Source organism: Vanellus vanellus (assembly GCF_965231255.1).
Source record: "Vanellus vanellus genome assembly, chromosome: 7".
Classification (NCBI taxonomy): domain Eukaryota; kingdom Metazoa; phylum Chordata; class Aves; order Charadriiformes; family Charadriidae; genus Vanellus; species Vanellus vanellus.
This window is the reverse complement of record NC_138912.1, coordinates 17,665,748-17,688,703: the sequence shown is the minus strand read 5'-3', so window position 1 is coordinate 17,688,703 and position 22,956 is coordinate 17,665,748.

Genomic DNA, 22,956 nt, shown 5'->3' with positions numbered 1-22,956 from the left:
CAGATGAAATGCATCTAGAGGTGCCTATGCCTTACACTGACTATAAAAGGAGTCCAGTGATTAACTCAAACTAGATGCCTAGCTTTTATACAGCTAATTGTAAATGTGTTAATGATGTACAGCTGAGGAAAACTGCATGATTAGTCTATCATGATTAGTATGCTTGTTCAGGACCTTAAAGCTGAAAAATTACAACTGACAATCCAGTGTTAACGGACAAAGTGTTAGTGTAATTTGGGTGAAATCCCTTACATTTACAGGCCCTTTTTCCTTTAATTCCTGATCGCAAATTTGCTTTTCTGAGATCATGACCAAAAGTATTGTTGCCATAGCAGCAAGTTTCTGCTTTTGAAGGAAAGAAAGGGCAGTGGAACACATACAAAAAGAAGCATAAACTTTTTTGGTGGGGAGAGGGTACAAAAGGTAAAGGCCTTATAGAAAGTAGGTTTATGGATTAATTTGCACTGTGTCATTTACCTTCTGCAAAAGACAATTGTAATAGCATTGAAAGTGGGTTTTCTACTGGAGTGGAACAAGGACGAGACAGGACAACCTTGATTTCTTGTACAGGAGATGGTGTACCAGACTCAGCTCATTTATATCGCCCAAAAAGGAGGTTTAGCACAGATTAGAATTAAATCAGCACAGTGGAATAAATGTTGCAATTCAGCTACATTCTTTGCTATCCTACAGCTTGTCCCTGGTGTTAGTATGCCTGTTCACCCTCTACTATGCTCTCATTTTCATACCATCTGTCTCTTGCAGTAGATGACAAATAGAGAGCCTTAAGTGGCTGAGTATTTGGCACATATTATGGAAAGGACATTGGGAAATGGAGGATCTATTCTTGATCTAGAAGAAGAAATCTATTTCAGTACACTTGGGTTTTCTAAAAATGACAATACCAATGCAGGTGAAAGGTTGGAAATGAAAGATGGAATGTTTTGTGGAAGTAGAGGAGCCAGGTTGCCATAGTAAACTCTTGGAAGCTGATAACCCTTGAAATTCAAGTTATAGTTAGACAATCACTACACCGATTACTGCATATCAGTGATAGTCTGATATGACCTGTCTTATGCTTATTTGCTGCTTTCCATATGTTGCAGTGATCCTCAATTGTGAAATTACAGTAGATAAGAACAGTAAAATAAATCCTTAGAATAACTTATAACCTGTCCTCAAAATCCATAAGCCATTCAAAACATTTTGTTCTTTTCAACTTGTTACTGCAACTACCTGCTAGCTCATATGGTGATGTTGATTTGAAGCATTTACCTTTGAGCCGATTTCATCAATCATACTTTAATATCAAAATATGTACTTACTTTGTTGCTTCGTAATCTGTTTTACCCAAAGTGAAACTTAAAGAAAAAACAGAAAAAAACAGATCAGAAGAAACCTGTCCTTAGCAAGGGGAATGGTACTAGCAAGTGCTAGTGTGTTACTTTGCTTATTTCAGGGCTCAAACTATAACTTGGCCAATGCCAGGCTCCTATGAAATATTCAGGCACCCTGATGGTACTTAGTCTCCTAAAGTTTGTGAGAACAGAGCATATGCACAAATCAGTCTTGATTTTGTTCCCATGCCCTGCCTTGGCAACATTTATATATGCTGAAGGTCAGGTATTATAGATTGCCTGTCCAGTGTTGCAGAATATTGCTGTGAGGTCCCTGGTGTCTTCACAATTGTTATGTTTTTCACCCATGCTTCCCCTTTAACACCCTGCAGGATTACAGCAGGCAGAGACTAAAGGTCCCATATTACTAATTCCAGTCACTGCATGATTTGCTTAAAATCTTGCAAGTCTTCTCAGTAGACAAGTAATCACTGTGTTCATCTGGAACGGAACTCTTGTCTATCCACTTTACCCATAGAGGCATGCGTACTTGGTACTTGAATCAGTACATATGGTGAGGTTGAACTGAAGGAGATGTTGCTTGAGAGAAAAGTGAGTGCCTCTCTTTCTCTGAGAAGCCTGGCATTTTAGAAGAGGTTTGTGCTGTGAAAGTTGTGTAGACATCCTTTGTGAACAACTTGGAACTCACCAATATGGTCCCCTAAAATATGACGTAATCTCAGTAGAGTGTGTGAAGAAACTATACAGCAGGTATATGTAGGTTTGGGGGGAAAAAGAAAATCTCGGCAGCTCAGGTTTTCTTCAAATCTTTTAATTGGAGTCTTGATTACACCACCTTGTAGGACTCACTATGTGATGTGGATGTTAGTACATCAGTGGATGATTGTCATAGGCTTTGTAACATCAGGCCTATGCCTTCTTAACTGACAACTGGACTTCCATTGGATCAATGCCACTTTTTCATCTAAGGCTGTCTTCCACAGGCTGCTTGATATGGTAGGTTTGAGGCCAGCTCTTTAACATTCCTCTTTTATTCATGTCACGGGCTGCTTCTCATCATGTAAAGTTTTGGCAATCATTGTCCTGTTATTAAAGGACATTTCCGAGTTTGTTATCATGGGTCAAAAGCATTTATTTTGGTTAAAATAATGAATAGGTGACATTTGCCAGGAAAATTGTGCATGTAAGCACCCTTCAATGATTAGCATGATGATTTCATTATCTGCATGTTTAATTTTAGATTGTCTGCAAGATACAATGATGACACCTCAGATACCTGGTTGATTTTTATTTGTGTATGTAGATATTCTTCAAGGAAAATGTTTATTTTAGCAAACTGCAAGCTCTATTTAGTCATCTTGATCTTCATTTTTGAGAATCTTCATTTTCTCAGAAATAAATGAATTTACCAGACTTGTATGAATTTAACCACTTCTTCCAAAATTTCCATATGTTCCTGAGATGGCTTTCCACAAGTTAGTGCTTCAGAAGCTCTGCCAGGATTTTGTGTTAAAGATCTAGTAAATAATAATGGTAACAATTGGTAAGGGTTTTTTGACTGATTTGAACAGAACAGATTTTGTAAAATGAAACTGTTGTCATTTGTGTACAGCATTGCTTTTTGAACAAATATAATATTCCAGTTACCATGAGTTCGGGGTTTTGAGGAGTTGTTTAGTTTTTCTGTTTCGGGGGGCTTGAATGGTGTGGTGGTGGGTTTTGGAGGGTGGGGGTTGTTTTGTCCTGGTTTTTGGTTGTTTGTTTTTGTTGGTTTGGGGTGAGGTTTTTGTTTGTTGTTGTTTTGCCTTTTTTTTAAACTTACTGATGTTTGTACACTTGTTTCCATGAGAGTGACAAATTTCCACTGATAAGAATGAGAGAAGAATCAAGGCTGACTAAACAAAAACTTATTAGTATCTTTTCAGGTGTTCTCATAGCATTTTTGATGGTAATTCTACTTCCCAGTCATGTTCATTTTTAATTGTAAATGAAGACATAGCTTCTCATTTCCCAGCCCGTAGCTGTAAGTGATTAACGTGCAAGAACTGGAAGAAGGTGTGGATGAATGCCACAGCTAAAGTTAGTTTCACAGTCTGCTTCTGCTCTTCTATCGCCTTATGGTGCTTTCTTATATATAATTAAATCAATCCTATGATTTTCAGACACAACAAGCTATCTTGTGAAATTTATTCTGCTACTCAGCAGGAATTTTTGCAAGTTCTCTCCAGCTGAAGCAAACAGATTTAGGTACATTTGTGCAGAGCTATAAATTGACTTCTCACCATCATGTTGTTTAGTTAATACCATTTATTTTTCCAACTATGCTGATTAGAAATTATTTAATTAAATGTGCATAAATTTAACAGCAACCAAAAATCTTTGTCTTGGGAGGTTATGATTTTTTTTCCTGAAGAATATCTGAAAAGTAGGCAAATGGAAAGACCAGCCTTTCCTGCAGTAATTTTCAGAGCACTGTATGGGTAACAATTCTACTTATGTAATGAAACCTATCATTTTCTCTACCAGTGCCAAGCAGAAATAAAAATGACTAAATGACACTTAAATTCAGTTCACGAATATGAGGACTAAATAGCAGATAAATGGTCAATAACCTAAAATGAAAGTGGATAACGCAGTATGTACCTTTCAGAAGGAACTGTAGTAAGTTTTTTTTTTTTTTTTTTTTAACAGCTAATAACCTCTTATTTCTTGCAGTTAAAAAAAAAAACACCACACAGACAAAAAAAATCATAGCCTTTGTTACTTTCTCTTAGTGTACTTCCTGAGGGCAATTATAAATAGTAGATTATTAAATTCAAATTAAATTTCAAATTGATTGGACAGGAACAAGAATATCTAACAACAAATTTATTTTTGCCTGCTCCCAGTTGATTTTAATAAAGTGCTGTTTCAGTCAGTTGGCTGAAATTGAACAGCAGTAAGAATGGCAGAAAAGGTAGGTCACAAGGAGGACTTCCTTGGTCATTCTTTACGATGTTTTATGTTGCCCATTTATTTGCACTGATTTGTTTTCTCCTGTGTATACTGTTTTAGGGACTAGGACATATCAGATCATACCTATCAAAAAAGCATTTTGAGCATAATTATCATTTGCATGTCTATTACCATCTAAGAATTTTTAAAATATTTGCAAGGTAATGTTATTCTAGGCTAAAAATATTCATGCTGAAATAACTTTCAATTAATTATATAAACATTTCTAAAATTAAAATATACTAAATAAAAAAAGTATTATTAGGAATTTAAATGGTGTATTTATCATCTGGTGGAAGTATGAAGTATACTCTGAAGCTATTCTTTTATATCTTCTAAAATAATGGACAGTTTATCTTCTCCTCTTTAACATAACATCTTGTATTATTTCTGAATACCTCTCTTTTATGATTTTCCTCTTTACGTTGCTGTGGAGCCTGACATTAGTTTCCAGCTCAGAAACAACACCTACAGACAGCACCTGAATCTCTGTAAGGTTATTTCAGTTCACAGGCCTCTTAAATCACCTATGCAGTGGTATATTCAGGAGCAAAAAACATATTTAAAGATGTAGTTAAGGAATTTATATCTAAGTGCCGAAGTCATTAATTTATGCATTGATAATGCAATATTTTTTGAGTACATAAGCGTATGTTCACAAAGCTGTACCTGCCATTTCTTTGGCAGTAACTTTACATATTGGAAAGCCCTGCCTTTTATGAGTCCTCCTAATTAGGAGTTTTCACTGAACTGAAATAAATGCTGTGTGTATAGTTACCAGATATAGCAAGGATTTTCAGTTTGTTGTCCACAACCTCCTGTGGGGCAGTAGGCTACTTCTAAGGAATTCGGAGAGATAAGTAAGAAAAATAATCTTAGGTATGTCTAATGTCAACCTATATTGGAAACAATCTATAAATGGGAAAATGGTTGGGGGGGGGAAGGGAAGGTAGTGCACATTTAAATAATAAAAAAGTTTTAAAAGCACTGCATTTATCTGATGTTTTGTGCAACTTGTTCCTTCTGATGCAGAGAATTCTAAATTTTTAGGGGTCTGCTTGAGATCCCAAAGGATCAGAGCAATTCTCCTGTAGCATGCAAAATTTCTACTTTCTATTTTTGTTAGTTAAGAAACAACTTCTCTCATTTAGACTCGTTAAGGTAATGCTTGAATGCTGACAATGATGGTTTACTGAATTTTACAGATAGAAACAATAGCCATGTAAAGGGATGTGAACTACATAAGCTTTTATTATTTATTTATTTATTTATTTTAGAGCGAGTTGTTTGAGTACTCTAGAAAAAACATTTGTAGCCTGCAGAGCAGTTGGCATCTATTTTTCCAATTGTTTTATTCATGGTTGCATTAGTTATATCTGAGGTTATCAAGTGTTTTCTTTTCTGTTCCTCCACAATGTCAAAGTGTTTTTTGTGGTCTGTGGTTTCTTTTTTTCATAGTTCCTTCCTTCTTTATCAGGGACTCCTGTCTTCCCTTTATTTGGCCTGGAGACAGACTGCTTGGGTGAAAATCAGTTTCAATGACCGTGCAGGAAACTTGTGTAACTAAAAGAAATATGTAAATCATCAAATTTCCCAATTAAACTGTGTTTCTAGATGTTATGTTCCCAGCTGTTTTACTCTTTAGTTCAACATGTCTATTAACAACATGCTTCGATAAAGCATCTTTTTAAACATCTAGTGGATGTTTACCTACAGCAAAATGTAGTAAACCCATGCTTTTACCTAAACAAAAAAGTAGTGGCCTATTTAAAAATTGAAAAAATAGTTAAGCATTAAATTATCACAAACTTTTTTGCAACATGCAGCTGGATTATTTATGTGTGATTTTCATTTTGTCTGCTTATTACTGGTTTACATCATTGTTAAGTTATTACATGCTTGCTGAATGTGAAGAATATCCCCCCTTTCACAGGATACATGAAATACCCAAAGAGTTCAGGTACCTCAATAACACATTCTCAGAAGGATCTTCTGAAAAGGCTGAGTTGTTACCATATAAAAATTCATGGAAAAGTTTTCGGTTGCTATTGAACATCCTTGTTTCGTTTTTCTCTTTTTCTCTTCTTGCTAGCAAGAACCTATTCATCATCATAGACAAAGAATGACATTTTTCCAAATACTTTGTATAACTGGGGAGAAATTACTCTTTTGCTTTATTGAGTATGTCATAGAGGATTTGTCCTTTATTGTAAAGCATTTTTAATGCTATTTTTTCTTCCTCAAAATGCTGTTGCATGGTTCACTGATGCCAGCAATCTGTGTGTAAACTAGGTTTCTTCAAGTGCGGTGTCTGAATGTATTTCTAAGATTTGCTTTGTGCTTTGACGTTGAGTACTCACCTGAATCATATTGTGTATTTGGTGAATGTTTTTTAGGTAGCTTTTAATAATTTGTAATTTCAACATTCTCAACGAGTAGTATGTTTTAATAGAGGTGTGCCTGGAATAGCATATTTGTTCATATTTTTTTCTCTTCGTGTTTTACTATATTCTGTGCACAACCACATATTTAAAGACACTTTAGATCTGCGGGAAGTTAACTCTTATGATATTTGGGGATGTTTTTTAATTTTTTTTTTTATTTTGCATTGCACAAGTATTTAATAATTATTTCCCTATGCCTTAAAAAAAAAAAAATCTCATCTGAGGTTTATTTCACACTTCATGCTTAATTAGGCAATCCACAATCCCGTTGCAATATAATTTTAGTTCACTTTGACTGTCTCCAGATACTGATTGCCCAATCAGAGTAATAAAGGCAAACAAAATTTATTTATAAATATAATAAATCTTGTAAAAGTAATTCTTTTTCTCTATCAAGTATTCTTTTATTGTAATTTATGTGATTGACTGTGGTCTGGTATAATATCTATACAGCAAACAACAGCAGTAGGGTTGAACAGCTTTCAGACCCTGATTGCATACGGTCTTTGAATGCTTATAATGTTTTGTGGCTCACTTACATACTGTGTTTTTGCTCCATGAATGAAAGTTTTTTCGAACAGAGGGACAACAAATAATGAATAGCAAATACTGTGTGCTTATTTACTACCCTTGCTTCAAACATGCTTTACAAAGAGTAAATGTTAAAGTGCGTGTTCACACTGTCTGACTTCAGACATCTAACTGTAATGTCTGTGTTAAGAACTGCTCTGAATATTGTCAGGTAAGATGGGGAAGCAGAAGGGCTTGTAATTTTAGTCTGGACTTTTTATTAGAACCATTAAACATTTCTATTAAGCACAGGAGAGGAGAAAATGCAGAGCTTGTACCATGACCTTGAAGAGAAATGTTGAGTAAACTACCAAAACATTAACATTGTTAGTGAATTTAACAAGCGGGATTAAAGCCCTTTGTCTGCAGTGTATAAAGCACTCAAGAAATTTCAAACTGCTTATAAGCTTTTCTCACCTCCTCTGCATTAGAAATCAGTAGCCTTTTAACAAGATTTTAATCAATCTCAACAATCCTTTAGAACACTCAGAAGAGAAACAATTAACTAAATAAATATCTACCTGAAACTAGGATACAAAATATAATTTCTTTTATCACATTTTATAATACAGATATTTTGGTAAGTGTTAACTGATCATTGTTTTGAATTTATTGTTGCTTTGATAATATGTAACAGGTCCAGTAGCAAACTGGCCCTATTTTAATTGATTAATACTATATTACAGTCTTGGGCACCTTTTGGACTGCCATCAACTGTTCTTCCAACATGCAGAATTTCCTTCTGTAAACTCCTTTGGGTCTTGATTAGATCTAGCGTTGTTTATCTAAACTCTCAGTAGGACCGCAATTTGAGATGCTTTAGTTAGAAGTTTCTCCTGAAAGGCAAAAAGTGAGTAGGAATTTTGAAGAAAACAGCAAAATTAATGAGAGGGTCAGAAATGTGAATGAATTTCATTCACATTCATTCACTTCATTTGGGTATTATTAGCTATATGTGCTAATAATGGTTTGGTGGGGAGGCTCATGGAATAGAGGTCAGCCGAGAATGCGGAGCTGCTGCTAGAAATGTTTAAGAGGCCTAAACCTGGCCACATTCCTACCCCCGGCCACTCAGATGGTGACAGGAATCAGTTAGGAATTTACTTAACCAGGGAGAGTGGATTGTATTTGGTGTTACCATTAAATGTGATTCTGGGAAGCGTCACACATACCATATTACACTTTGTCTGGTGTGGTGTCTGGAGGAAGGGCTGTAGTACGTGGCCCTTGTGTGCTAGCAGAAAAAGCAATGTGATCTGCAATGGAAGGAAAATAGGGAACCATTACCATAAAGAGTAAAGATATTAACGCTCTTGCTGTAGTTTCTTTGGCAATTTGAAGGCTCATACTTAAGGTTGCAAGGCAGACCTGCAAGCTCTCCACTCGCTTGTAGAAGAGACATATCACTGAAACATGACATCAAGTTTTTGACACTTAACTTTTTGTGTGCTTCTGTCACTGGCATCAAGCAATCGCCCTGTAATTTTGCCACTATGGTACTCTCTGGTTCATCTGGAGCACACGCCTTACCTTTTTTGTAAAGACTACACACCTCTGATTATAAAGATATTAAGACAGCATAGTGATAATGAACCAAGATGAGAAGATTCAGATCTCATTGTAATACGCTGACTTCTTCAGTACCTAGAAAAGTTTGTCTGAATTTATCTTAACATGAAAACCTACCTCTATTATAATTATTTCACGGACACACTTTCGAGAGAAGCACAAAGGTAATGTACTACAGTCTCATAAATAACAAATTCTCTTTGTAGTAGCATCAATACAGTCATTTATCATCTTTTTTCAGTATGCATCTAGGAGCGCTGCATACTTTTTAAAAATTATACTTCATCCATAAGTGTGACCATAACTGTCAACAGTCATGCTTAATTTTGTAGCATCTAAAAAACTTTGAATTATTTTTGAAATGTTTTTAATCCACCCTAGCTTACATCCTGCCATATCTTATATCCCATTTGTAACTTAAACCATCTGACTTCAAAAAACTGGTAGTCCTGCACTTCACTAGTAATCAATTGCTTATACATTGTTAATAAGTTTTTTACTCTGTCAGATGGTTGCTTCTTTAAATAGTACCACAAACTTTTTGTGTAGATGGAGCTTCCTAACTGTACTTGAATAAACCAGTTTCAATAAGCCTGTTTTCATTCAGTTATCTGAGCAGAAGATACTGGCATTCATTGATCACTGTCCTGTTCTCAGCTGAAATACCATTATTAGTGCTATGTTTTAGGGATGCTACATCTGACCAGGATGAAAGGAGTGTCATTTAATGTCACTGTGATTTGCAGAGGGAGACAGGAAAGAAAGGTCGTGCTGAGTACAGAGGAGCTGTGGGAACAGGGGTGGTTTGCAGCAGAGCTGCAGCAAAAATCCAGTGCCAAAGAAGGTTTGGTCTTCCCTAGGTTGTGAAGAGGTGGTGGCAGGTGGGATATCTGCTGCAGTTCAGAGCAGGGATCCGCTGCTTGGACTCAGCTCTGTCCCTGAGCTGCGTGGGTAAGGGAAGGTTCCGCTGGCTTCATACACTCACTGGGCTCACTTGAGGCTGTCTGGTTGTGCAGCCCTGGGGCATTTCATATTTGATCTGCTCTCACCTCACTGGTAAGGCGTACCTTTTCTTCTGAAGTTCCTGATTTATAGCAAGGAGTTAATGACCGTGTGAATACCTGAAGTTATCACTCAGTATTCACAAGGGCAGAAAACTCGCTTAGTGAGTAAGGACTGTGTGCAAAGACTGAATGTCAGACTGCCTTATGAATATATGAGCCAATACAGTAGAATAATGATGAATTTATTGTCATGGGTACCAGGAAATAGTCCTCATAGGTTTGGGGGTCGCAGATTGTGGAATATAGGCTTTCCCATGTTCATACATCAAAGAGAGGAATGAGGAGGGGCCTCTGAGAATTGTCTCTGTGAATATGAATATATATATTTCGCACTGTGCTCCACCTCTGAGGATATGGCACCTTTGGGACTCAATATAGTATTAGCTTTGCATCCCAAGGGCATAGAAGGGAGCCCAGGGGGAATGCACAAATTTTCCATTTGGGTTATATCCCTGCTAGGTTTCAGCAGGACATCATTCTCCTTCTGCTTAACCCTTCATGTCTACCACTAACTATTTTAATAAGCAAGAATTTTTAAGCATGGAAGCTCTCCAGTATTTCAAGTCAGCTGCCTCCTGGGTTTACTGTGAGATTCATAAATACACCTACAAGCTTTTCAAACTTTCTTTTTCATCAGTTTCATAAGGGATAACTAATTTATTTCAAAAGAGGATTAACTCTTTCAAAGTTTTTTCCCCAGCTACCAATTAGAAATGTGTATTTCTCCATTCTTAGCAGCTCTCTCCCATATTTTAACAGTGATTACTATTATTACCCAGTAGTCAGTGCATAACTTTTTCATATAGACAGCATCCCACTTTCCAAACCATATACGGTCTATCAATGAAAATCTCTGTCGAGGGCAATACCCTGTTATTTTCCACCTCTATGATGCATGTTGTGCAATGCATATTATTCAAAAAGTAGAAAAGGGATCAAATGATTCTCCTTTCTCCAGTATCAACAAAAAATGCATTATATATGCATGGAGAATCATAGCTTTGGCCACACTTAAGCTTCCTGTAATATTTTCTGTGTTCAATTTCCCAATTAAAACATGTATCAGAGAGAAGATCCTGGTAACTGCAAACTGTTCGCATAGTCACTTTCTACAGAAATAATGGGGGGGAATGTCTTTTATTATAGTTTACTAGGTGTTCTTTTTAAATTCTCCACAGCATGACATTTACAATTTTCTTTTAGGTGCAGTTAGTTGTGTTTAGTAATGACCTTTAAAAGTTCTCATCATAGTATGTTTTAGTCATTGCTTCTAATCCTGTTGGGGGGGGGGAACCAACCCTAAGCTAAAAATGTCTGGCTAAAAATACACCTAATAATATTATAAATAATGTGAAAGGTAACTTTGGCCTTTTTCAAAGCTCTTAACCTGTGAAGCCATAAGCTGCATCTGGTATTACCATTTAGGAACTCCAGACTTTGCCAGAGTCCTTGAGGAAAATGAAGAAAATAGAGAGCTGATATTCCTGGCATTCAAAATTTAGGAGAACTTGAGCAGAATACGTTGCTCCTAAAAGGCTTCAGTTCTTTATCTTTGTCAGAGAAGAGCAATAAAGAATAAATTCTTCTATTTTTTTCCTATTTATATTTCCTATTGATATGGGGTTATCTGAAATGCAATAATAGCTAGACTAGAGAGGCATGGTCTGTTAAGAAATATTCTTCTTGATTATGGTGAGAAGAATATTTCAGCTTATTTTATTAGTTAGAGGTAGTTGAACTATTAATATGAGTAGCTAATATTCTTCATATTTTTCAGTTGGTAGGCTTCCAATTTGTCTCTCTGTTCCACTTTCAAGTACAGTTGTTTCATCAATTCAAGTGTCATCTTGACAACAGAAGGGGTCAGACTCAACTGTTCAAAGCAGCTTGACACAACATCACTTCTAACTCGGCTTATGTTTAAAAAGAAAAATATTTCAAGGCCCCTATTTTGAATTCAGATCTGTGTGAATGATGCTTGTTAGGGTATCAGTCCAGTGCTATCTTGCAGACAGAAGTCCAGAAATAACAACTGAGAAAGATGTCTCGGTGAATATCAGTGAACAGTATGAGTTATGATCATTGTTTAACAACTAAATTAAAGTTCTCTGTTTTAAAAAGATCTATGTTTGTGCAGTCTGCTTTTGATGATATCATGGTAACAAAAGAAATGTGCAAAATTATTTAAATTTTGGTGAAAGACAACTGTTAATCAAAACTTCTTAGAAAAAAGATTTTTGAAAAACATCTGCTTTGCACTTCATAATCTGAAGGTGTTTGGTGGGGCTTTTTTCAAACTGAAGTTAGAACAGCACAATTAGAAATATATTATAGGAACAATAGTACCATATCAGAACCTCATGGATAGCAATAGAAGGAAGTAGTTCTAGGAAGTGTGTTGAAGATAAGATGAACTTGGCATTACTTATAGGAGAGGAAATAAGCAGTAAGAAGCGTTTGTAATGAAAAGATCCATGGGCAGAATGCTCTCAAGAATATTTTTATGTTGGATATTGTCTCTAGTATGCAGCAACCTTGTTTTTTGAAAAATCATTCAGAGCTGAAAGTCAACAAATTTAGTAGGAGGGGGGTTAGAAGAGAGCCATGCATAGCTCTTGATGTCTTGCAAATCGGACTGTGTGATCTAATTGGATGGATAATCAGGTTTTCTGTTAGTAAAAGCAGATTTATATGTCTGATACTGCTCCTAGTGAAGTAAGTGATAAGGCTCCATTGGTTTCAGTTTAATAAGGAAGCTTTGGTCTTATATTTGATATTCAGAAAGGTTTTATTTGCGAAATGTGATTGAATTCAATCTTGATATAGCTTCTTTGAACTCTCACAACAAAATTATTGCCTGACTTGAGGAAGCTGGGAAAGAAACAGTCTTCAGTCAAGGTCCCTACTGGGTGCTATAGATGTAGTTTTCTGCTTAGGGAAAAAGTGCTCTCACTGTTTATAACTCCCCATGACCTAAGGAAGGCAAAACATGATTTTTAATGCTGTAAATAATGCCTAGGGTAGTATCTAGTTGGTGAAAACAAATGTCGATGTCTCTTTCCCCTTCCTTTTTGCCTTCTCCCTTAAAACTCTGAACATTCCCCTTCTTTCATCCTGCACGCATGTTTTCCTTATCCTGTTGTAGTAAGCAGCATAGATGGAATGTCCTATATCCTTTTGTATGGTACAGCTTGAAGGCGTGAGAATACAAATTCTTTTGGAGAAGAACACTGTTTTCAAGGGTTACAACACAATGTGATATCAGCAACACAGTCATCTGTGACATTCCTGAAGAGTGTGTGGAGTATTTGGAACTTGTTACTCCTTCTTATCCTATTGTCAGGCTATAATAGGATATGAGCAGATACTGCGTGTTCTCCAAGTGGAAAACTGCAGCCCCTCTCCAGGTGGTCAAAGTGTTATTTTCTTTAACTAAAAAGATTGGTAGATTGGAAGCATAGAGCACATGACCTCAAATCGAATCAAAAGTCTGAATGATGTGATAAGGTTTAAAATTCTTATCTCAGACTGCAGGCTGAATTTAGGCTAGAAATGAATGACACAACTGCCATTAATATGAATGGGATTTTTTTTTCCTTTTTTTATAGGCTGGAATTTAGACTTCAGGATCATATGATCTGCTGTTTCTTGATTGGAACTAGTTTTCAGTCTCTAGTTATTCACCAATAGTGGTAAACTTAGTTCTACTGATGAAAACTCTTAAATTGTCCTTCATGAGTTTTTACTGTAATTTCTTTTTTGGCCTTGGTCTTTGAGAACCATACACCAAACTGTAAATTAGCTCTAAAGAACAAAATCTTACACTGAAATGTGACCCTGCAATAATTAACAAAGTTCCCCAAAGGGTTCCATGTATTGTGATACTCTTTCCTCTTCAGGCAAATTAGTGGTCCTTGTGATTCCTTGTAGGTTCCAGCGTTGCTTTTATGCAGATGACTTTGCAATCTGCATTAGTGGGCCATCGGTCACAGACCTTCCAGTTGAAGTACAATGTAATTTGAGTCTTGTGCAGCTGATTGCCTAAAAAATAGATTTAACAAGCTGTTTCCATTTCATCTTGACTTTGAATTCCGGAATGTTTTTTGCAAAATACGGTATTTGAGCATAGTCCTTTTTGGAAAATAGTTTGTGGGTTTGGGGGGTTGGTTGGGTTTTGGTTTTGTTTTTTTTTTTCCCCTAGACATTATCTTCCAGCTTATATACATTTGCTTGATTACTTTACCAATGACCACTGAATAAAATCAGATTATTTCTGTACATTACTAAGAGGTGATGTTCTTGTTAAAGACACTTAGGGTTAGTTTGCTGTTTTTCATTACTACAAGTTCATTCCAGTGATCATGTACTTAGTGTAACTTTTTTCTTTGTTTTGCTTAAAATTCAAACAATGTGCCATATTTCTCTTTGATTCGTTTTGCTTTTTACCTTTGGGGTTTCCCTGGGAACCCATGCATAGACTGAACTGCTTATGCTGAAATGGAGATTCCACCTGTGTTAGTTTACATTAACTCATAGATTCATCTGTATAAACATGCCTACTTGTAAGTAAGACTCCAAAGTCTTGTATTTTATATATCAGCATCCTGTAGACACTGATACATTTAAACATTCAAAATGAAATGAAAGTTTTCTGGGGTATGGTCCAAATTATAATTAGTTTAAATAGTAACTCACTGGTATTCAGTGATCTGCATTTTAATTTTTATTTTTATAAAGTCCTAGATGTACTGAGATGGACATAAAACATTTGCACACTGGATATACCTTTTAAATGACTTTTTTTTCCCCCCACTGCTTATTTTAGGTCTTAACTTTGGAGGCTGTCATTTAAATGAATATATGAAGGTCTCAGGGTTTTTGTCTTGTTTAAATAAATTGAATTTAATTGATTTAGTGTTCCTATTATATTTGTTAAACTTACTCAGGCTGTTGGGGGACATAATGTCACTAGGCTTTACTATGGATTACAAAGGGAGTAAAAAAAAAGAGAACTGCTGGGCAGGTTGATTTGAGATTAATTCATCAGTTGTATAACATGCACAAAATGCTCCCTTTGTAGCAAAATTTTTGATCCTGTTTAATTACATATCGTTTCTATATTGTTTCAGAAATCAAAACAAGTAAGATAAACTTTTAAAGTTTCATTACATAGTTCTTTTAAATCAAGAGTCTCCATTGAGTAATTATAATAAACATCCTTATTATAATAAACATCCTAGTTATAACATCCCCATCAAAACAACTTCTTTGTTATTTCTTTGTCAATCAAGAGAAGCAAATAACATTAATTTCTTATGTTCCAAATGTAAAGTTGTCTAGAAACTAGGAGTGCTGGCCCCACCTATGACATGGGATTTGGTATGCTGGAAACAAGTGATTTTGAAAACTATTTGGAGCCAGGGTAGAAAACTAGTTGAACATCATAGCGATGATGAAGTTAAAGCACTAATGTGATCTAAGACATAAAAGCAGAATAATACCAAAAAGAGGTGGAAAGATGGATATTACCTTTGTATGAACAGGACAGTAACTGTTTTTGGAATACTAGGTTCCCTCTTGGAACCCATAATTTGAGGAAGATGCTAAAATATTAGAGAGGTTCAGAGAAGACCCATAAATGTGGTGATAAGATTGGAAGTGAAGGACTTGGAAGCACTAACTGGAATCAGTTCAAGGAAATCCTCCTGTCCCTATGATGCAGAAGAGCAAACTATCTGATTGCAATAATCCTTTCTCTGCTAAATAACAATGAATTCTTTATTATTTTTTTGATTAAATGTTAAGTTATTGTTTCATAAAATTCCTTAAGATCAAGACATTCTTTGAGATCTGATATAGACATATTTAATTCATTAAGTTTAAAAATTGCTGGTTATTAGTCTTTGGTATTTCATGGTTGATAATCTTTCCTAGCTTCATTTGAAAATATACTAGGTTAAATCATTTATTATTTTTTTAACTTATTTTAACTATGTTATTGTATTGGAATTATCTAAAATGTTTTCATTGAGTAATTTTTTTAAAAAGGCTCTAATTTACACTAAATACAATATAAAAATGCTTGCCTCCAATATATTCTTGATGGCACCGCTCTGATGATTTATTGCTACAATCTATTATCACAGCAACCATTCTTCGATATAGAATATGTGCAGAATTGGAACAATAAATCTCTGTATAACATCTGAAAAACTGATATATTCTATGAATTTAATTTAGTAGTGTGTGAAGGTTTGTGTGTGTTGTGGTGGTGTTAGGAATTTAGTGATCTGTAGTCAGTGAAGAAACACAGATGTTTTCAGAGGACAACTCAGATTACGGATGGGCCAGTTTACACAGGGAAGGTGTCTCTCACAGCAGGCTTTAGGAGTCTTGGGGGACAAGTCTTATGACATTGACATTTGATTTGTAAGCCTAAAGTTCGGAACCCTCATCTCATAAGTATTTAGGTAACAAACTCTCATTGATATATTTTTGTTTTGATTTAACATCTGAATAACGCTAAGGATCTGAACCTGAAGATATGTATCTGAGGTTACATGGGAGCAAGAAAGTGAATCTCCAGGTTGAAATATAAGACCTACCAAAGTAATGCTGTAAAATGCCAAGTTCCTTGGTTTACACATAGGCAAATACTGAATAAATAAGTGATGCTGTATAACATTGCATTAATGAGACCATTAGAGCTATGCCTTCCATGCTTTAAAACAGACACTGAAAAACGTTTCTGCTGAGGCCACAACAATGATTCAAGGTCAGAAAGCCTGACTTGGAATGAAAGCAAAGAAGCTCTATCTAGTTATTTTATTCAAGAAAAAACTGAGAAGCTATATTATATAAGTATTGCTATTCCCCTGGAGAGAAGATTTCTGATGGTAAAGGGCTGTTTATCTGATAAAGATATAAGTTCTGGTAGCTGGAATCTGAAGTTAGAAAAATTCAGATTAGGTACTTTATGCATATTTTACAAAGGAAATTTGGGAAAGCAAAACAGTGGGTGCATTTTTCACTGCTTCACATATTTAAATCTGGAGGCTTTTTTATCTTTTGGGTTTGGGTTTTTTTAATACATTACAGTAAATTCAAAAAGTTATAGGGTTGATTATGGGCATGTTTGTGTGAAACTATGCTACATGATGCAGGTAACAAGTGACAACAGATGACGATAACCCTCCTTTCTTACCTTTAGAACCCATGACTGATTCATTTTTTACTTTATGACTTGTGATTATCATCTAGAGAAGACAAACTTAGATTTTTGGGGTATTATCCTATCAGACATTAAACGTGCATATTTAAAACATTGCTTTGGTTCTAGAGATTTGTCAATTCAAATAATTAATAATGAACGAGGTCTTTGCTTCAGTTAAATATAGTAACTCTCATATGTCTGGAAGGATTATCTGTGGAGAATGAAGGGCTGAGTTTGCTCATCTGTAGCAACGGTAGTTCTGGCAGAAATGAAGAGTGCTTGCAGGAAGAGAAAGTGTGCGCTTTCATTAGAACACAGGAGTCAAACTGACTCTGAACTGCTGCTTTCTTCACTCAGGTTCATTCAACAGTGATTTTGCTAAGTAGTCTGGTAGATGTAACTTTTCTTCGAGCTACTTAAACAGCTCAAGGTTTTAAAACTTGCAAATGATTTTCAGTAATGTTGGCTGTGTCCACAGAAGGAAGATAGATAGATAGACTATCATATAATGATCTTTGATAAATATATACATATCCTATGATATTTATGGTTTGTAGTATTCCAGCTATTTAAATAGTAGGCTACTGATAAACAGGTGTGACTTGTATTCAACTGCCAGCAGCTATAGACTGAATTCACAAAATCTGTCACTCACAAAATCCATATTTTTCTATAAACTATATATATCCATAGTTTTCTAGAATTGAAAGTACACTAAACCTCTGTGAGCTCTCCCTCACTATCCAGCTTTAAACTTTGTTTCTGAAGTCACAGTTTCTAAAAGTAAGCATAGAAGTTTATTCACATATTACAGTAACTAAGGACACAACCCATTTATATTGAAAAGCAAATAGAAAGCCATGGATTTCATAATGTTCATACTGAAAGAGGTTAACTAATCATGTAAATCACACTGATGAGTCCTTAGGTGATACTTATTAGAGCATAAACCTGCTTCTTTTGTTTTATGTTTTTTTTCTAGTGAATTGAGATGTTAATTTTGCAGATCTTCAAATATCATCTCAGTAATTCGGAAGTTAATATACTATTAGGTGGCAAAACTTTTTTTTTTTTTCTTTCATTGAGTGATGTTGTCTTACGGGCTTGGTAGCATGAAGAAAGCAGTAAAATTCACCAAGGGTGAAATTCACTCCTGGCAGAAAGCCAGAAAAGGGAATGCGTTCCAGTTACATTGTGCTTGAGACCCGTTATGACATGGCTTTACTGAAAAAATTATGGGACTAGAATTCTTGAATAATTACTCTCAAATGATTTCTGGTACGCTGTGCTGATACCACTGTAATATCAGAACATCTCAGAAAATCAATTAATTTACAATCTGTAGCACTCATGAGGAACTATTATTTTCCCAGACAGAACTGAGTGAGATTAAAAAGTTTTCCCAAGGTCATGGACAAAGTTACTATTGAGGTAGGCACTAACTAGAGCCAAAATGAAAGGAAATCAAATTTTATTGCATTAATTCAGGCTTTTCTTTGTGGAATATAGAATGAGAGCAATTGAGAATTCCTATGAAAAGTTATTGAAAATTCATATGTGGATAAAAGCCTTATGCTTTGTTATATTTATTTTCCTTTGGTCTTGAGTTTTTGAACTTGTTTTGTACTTTTTAAAAAAAAAAAATAAACAAATGAAAAGTCCTGTCCAAAAAATAGTGAAATTTATTTTTTGCTAGTATAGAAGGAATATTTGGGTTTGATTTTTTTTTTTTTTTTTTTTTTTTTCCTAAACTGAGTTTGTGCAAAACTCCTATTAAAAAGAAAATAGCAACTTTTCAACATTTTAATGAAACACTTCTGATGAAACAATTCTGTTTACTGGCCTTTAGTCCAGTTCCTTGACTAAAAGGTTATTCTTATTTTTTACAAAGGACACAGTAAGAGGTGTATGGGTTTAAAAGAAATGAGAGGTGTATGGGTTTAAAAGAAATGAAAGGTGTATGATTTAAAAGGAGACTTGGCAAACATTGGTTCACAGTTCATTTTATAGATGTCATACCTATTCTGTTTTTCTTTTTGTCACCTAAATTCTAAATACATTGAAGCTTCAATGACAGATAATGCTACTGCTCTGGTACAGAAGTAGTTTTGCTTTTAATTTTAATTAAGATTACCAAAGATGCATTATGTATTATGGAAAAGTAGATTCTTCATATACTTATGAAAGCAGAAGTGAAAATGACCTATTAGTTTGCCATTTTTCTACCAGTGCAAGAGGTTTTCCATTTAACTACAACCTGAGGCATATTTTCTTTATCTTTAGGGAGATGTATGTATGCCATGTAATTATTTCAGTCCAGCCCTCTGGGGTTTTATAACATTTTTGACAGAAAAATCTAACAGTGTTTAAGATAATAACAAGGCATAGGTTGACTGTCAGATTACAAAACCTTAAAGAGTTCTGACAGTCCTAAGGACACTGGTTTTCTATGCTAATGGAACGCAAGAAGGTGGCAAAGAAAAGAATGCTGTGTAATCCTTTGCATCTCCTTGTGCTCAAATTCCTCTTTGGAACTGAATTGTAATTCTATGACAAGCTAGGCACAGACCAGATAAATGTTTGCCCTATTTTGACTCAGTTCTGAAACACTGAAATAAGGCAGTTTTAATCTTGATTACATCTTTTATAAGAATCATGCAGAGTTTAGTTGAAGGTGTTTGCAGACCTTGCAAGCCTTTATTGTTTCCTTCAAATCCTATCATTTTTGTCTGCAAGTTCACAATTTTATCAGTACAAATCAAATATGCTTGACAATTACAGCTGGAATCTGGAATGCATTTATGTTATGCAGTGAAATATAGTTCTAATATATTTTAATTGCATATATAATGCTGGATATCTATGAAACATCAATAAACTATGAGAGATCAAAAGAATAAAAAATGCCAGGAAAAGTGATACATAAATCTCTCCTGGTTTTACATCTGCCTGTATGTGTACTTTTTATAAAGATCTTAATTACATACTCACATTGAAAGCATATGTATTTTTAGAATTGTTCTGCAACTTTCACTTTGCTGCTTTGATTTGCAATAGATATCTTTCTTTTTGTAGCTATGAATCTGCGCTTAAATAGAGATTGACTGTGAAGGTAGTCATGGCTAGCAAATTTTTTTATATATTTTGAATTGCTTTTCTGCAACAGAATGTTGTCTGGCAAAGTTCCAGAAAATACTACAACACTAGTTGACAGGGAGACTGAGAAAGTCCTCCTTCATTATCATACAAACTTCTATATTTGTCTGCCTGAATCTCTCCATTATTCTCAGAAATAAATCTGAAGTTTCTGCTCCCGTCCCATTGCCATCACAAGGAAGGAGGACCAATGGTTTTGGTTTAAGTCCCAAGCAAAACAGAAGCTAAAGGAAGCTGCAACCTAAATGCAACTTTGGCCTGTAAAATGAACCTTTGAATTCTAAAGCAATAGATGAGTGAGGTAATTAATAGAAATATGGATGTTTCCATGGTTTATCACTCAGTGCCAATATATGTGTGTTATCGCAGTATGCCAATATGGGATTACCCCTGAATACTTGCTTAGTGGAAATATTCAAATCCACTTAACTGGATAAAGGTTACTCTTCCTTTCAAAAAAAAAAAAAAGGTTTTGATGTTCAAAGAAAAAAGTATATAAAAATAGACATGTACAAGTTCATAGGACCAGGCAGGCAGGAAAAAAAAAGTTGCTGAGGCAACTGTCCACTCTCTATCAGCTTTGGAAAATTGTGGCAATCAAGGAAGGGTCCCCATGAACAGAAAATAGGCAAGTGTCACACCCCACGTTCAGGGTGAAGGAGCAGATGGTGGGGAGTTACATACTTGCTTCAGACCACAGGGAAATTCTGGAACAGATCCTCCTGCAAGCTATTTCAAGGCACATGAAGGGCAAGAAAGGGACAGCAAACATTCAGTATGGATTTCCCAAGGACAAATCCTGCCTGACCAACTTCATTGCCTTCTACAACGGGATGACTAACTCTGTGGATGAGGGGAGAACATTAGATTAATTTATCTTGACTTTGTTGAAGCTTTTGACAGGGTCTCCTGTAGGAGTCATCTAGCCAGCTAGAGGAGATACGAGCTAGCTGGGTGGACTAAAACTTACAGTAAAAACTCTTTGTCCTGCTGGTTTAAAGAGTCAATGATTCTGGGTAGCTCATGTGCATGGTTTTCTTCAGAGATCAGTACAGGGGCTGCGACTGGGATGATGTAACAAAGTGCACCTGTGGATAACAACACCAGATTGGGGGACCAAATCCTGCACCTGGGAAGCATCAACTCCATGTATTAGTTCAGGCTGGGAACTGTCTGCAGCTCTGCAGAAAAGGGCCTGAGGATCCTGGTAGACAAACAGAATATGAATTAGCAATGCGACCTTTTAGTAATGGGAGTTGAACACACACTTGACTGTATTAGGAAGAATGAGGCAGTGGGGTTATAGAAGTGAATATTCCCCTTCCTTCAGCACTTGCGATGATATGACTGGTACACAATGTCCAACTTTGGTCTCCCCAGTAAAAAAGATACATTAACAAACTGGACAGAGTCCACTGCAAGACTTTTAAGATGCTTGGGGACCTGGAGAATATGAGGTATGAAGAGAAGTTGTGGGAAGTGTATTTATTTAGTCTGGGGAAAATCGAAGAGGATATCTAATTGCTGTCTTCCAGTGTGTAAAGGAGGATTATAAAGAAGAGGGAACGATACTCTTCTGAGAGGTGCACCGTGAAAAGACAAAAGGCAACAATTGCAGACTACAAGGGAAATTCCAGTTGGATGCAAGGAAAATAAAATCACAGTCCGAGTGTTTAAGCACTGGAGTATTTTCCAAGAGAGATTGTGAAATCCCCATCCTTGGAGATGTTTAAAACTTAAACAGATAAGTGTCTGAGCATTACATTGTGTGTGATTCTTTGATTATTTATTCTCTGTTTTTAATATCCGTCTACCACTTCTTTTGGTCAAGTGCCAGGTAATTCAATAGCATAAATACTAGCAGTAGTAACTACTGAAAATTTTTTATTTTCTTGTAATAATTCCACGGAATTTACTTTTACAGATAGCTAATTTTCTAAATTACAGTAAAACCAAATGCTCGAAATAGAGAGCTTAGAAAATAAATTGTCAGAAAAAGCTTCCTTTCACATAAAAATGAAATAAGATAGATATGGCTGTTCATGTTCAAATGCAGTGTATTGTAATTAGCTTACACTATCTTTCTCGGGGGAAAGAAGCTACAGCACTTAAGTAATATTTCAGATAGATTTCGATTCTTTATGTTGAACGCAGCTATTCAGTCACTGACATGTAATGGCCAATATCTTTTATACAAGCTTAATCTGCATGTCTGATACTATTAGACAATGCTACGATGCTTAATAACATTAACTTCCTCATTTAGTGCATTGGAGTATTGATCTGTCTTTTTAGAAAATTGCAGTAGACTTTTACTATGAATCACTCTGCATAAAATCATAATTCTGTTTTCACTATGTACAGTTCTTAATATAGATAGACTTAGTGAGGAAAATAGTCCAATGAAATACAGTAGACTTTCAGCAGTCTTTCAATGCACTGACCCACAAATTTGGGCTAGAACTTCACTATCTATACCAATGTCACAGACTCCAGTAGCCTTTATTATTTGAGAAAGACGTTCAATAATATTACTAATTCTGGAGAAATATTACTCAATTAAAGTTTACAAAAAAATTTTTAGGATT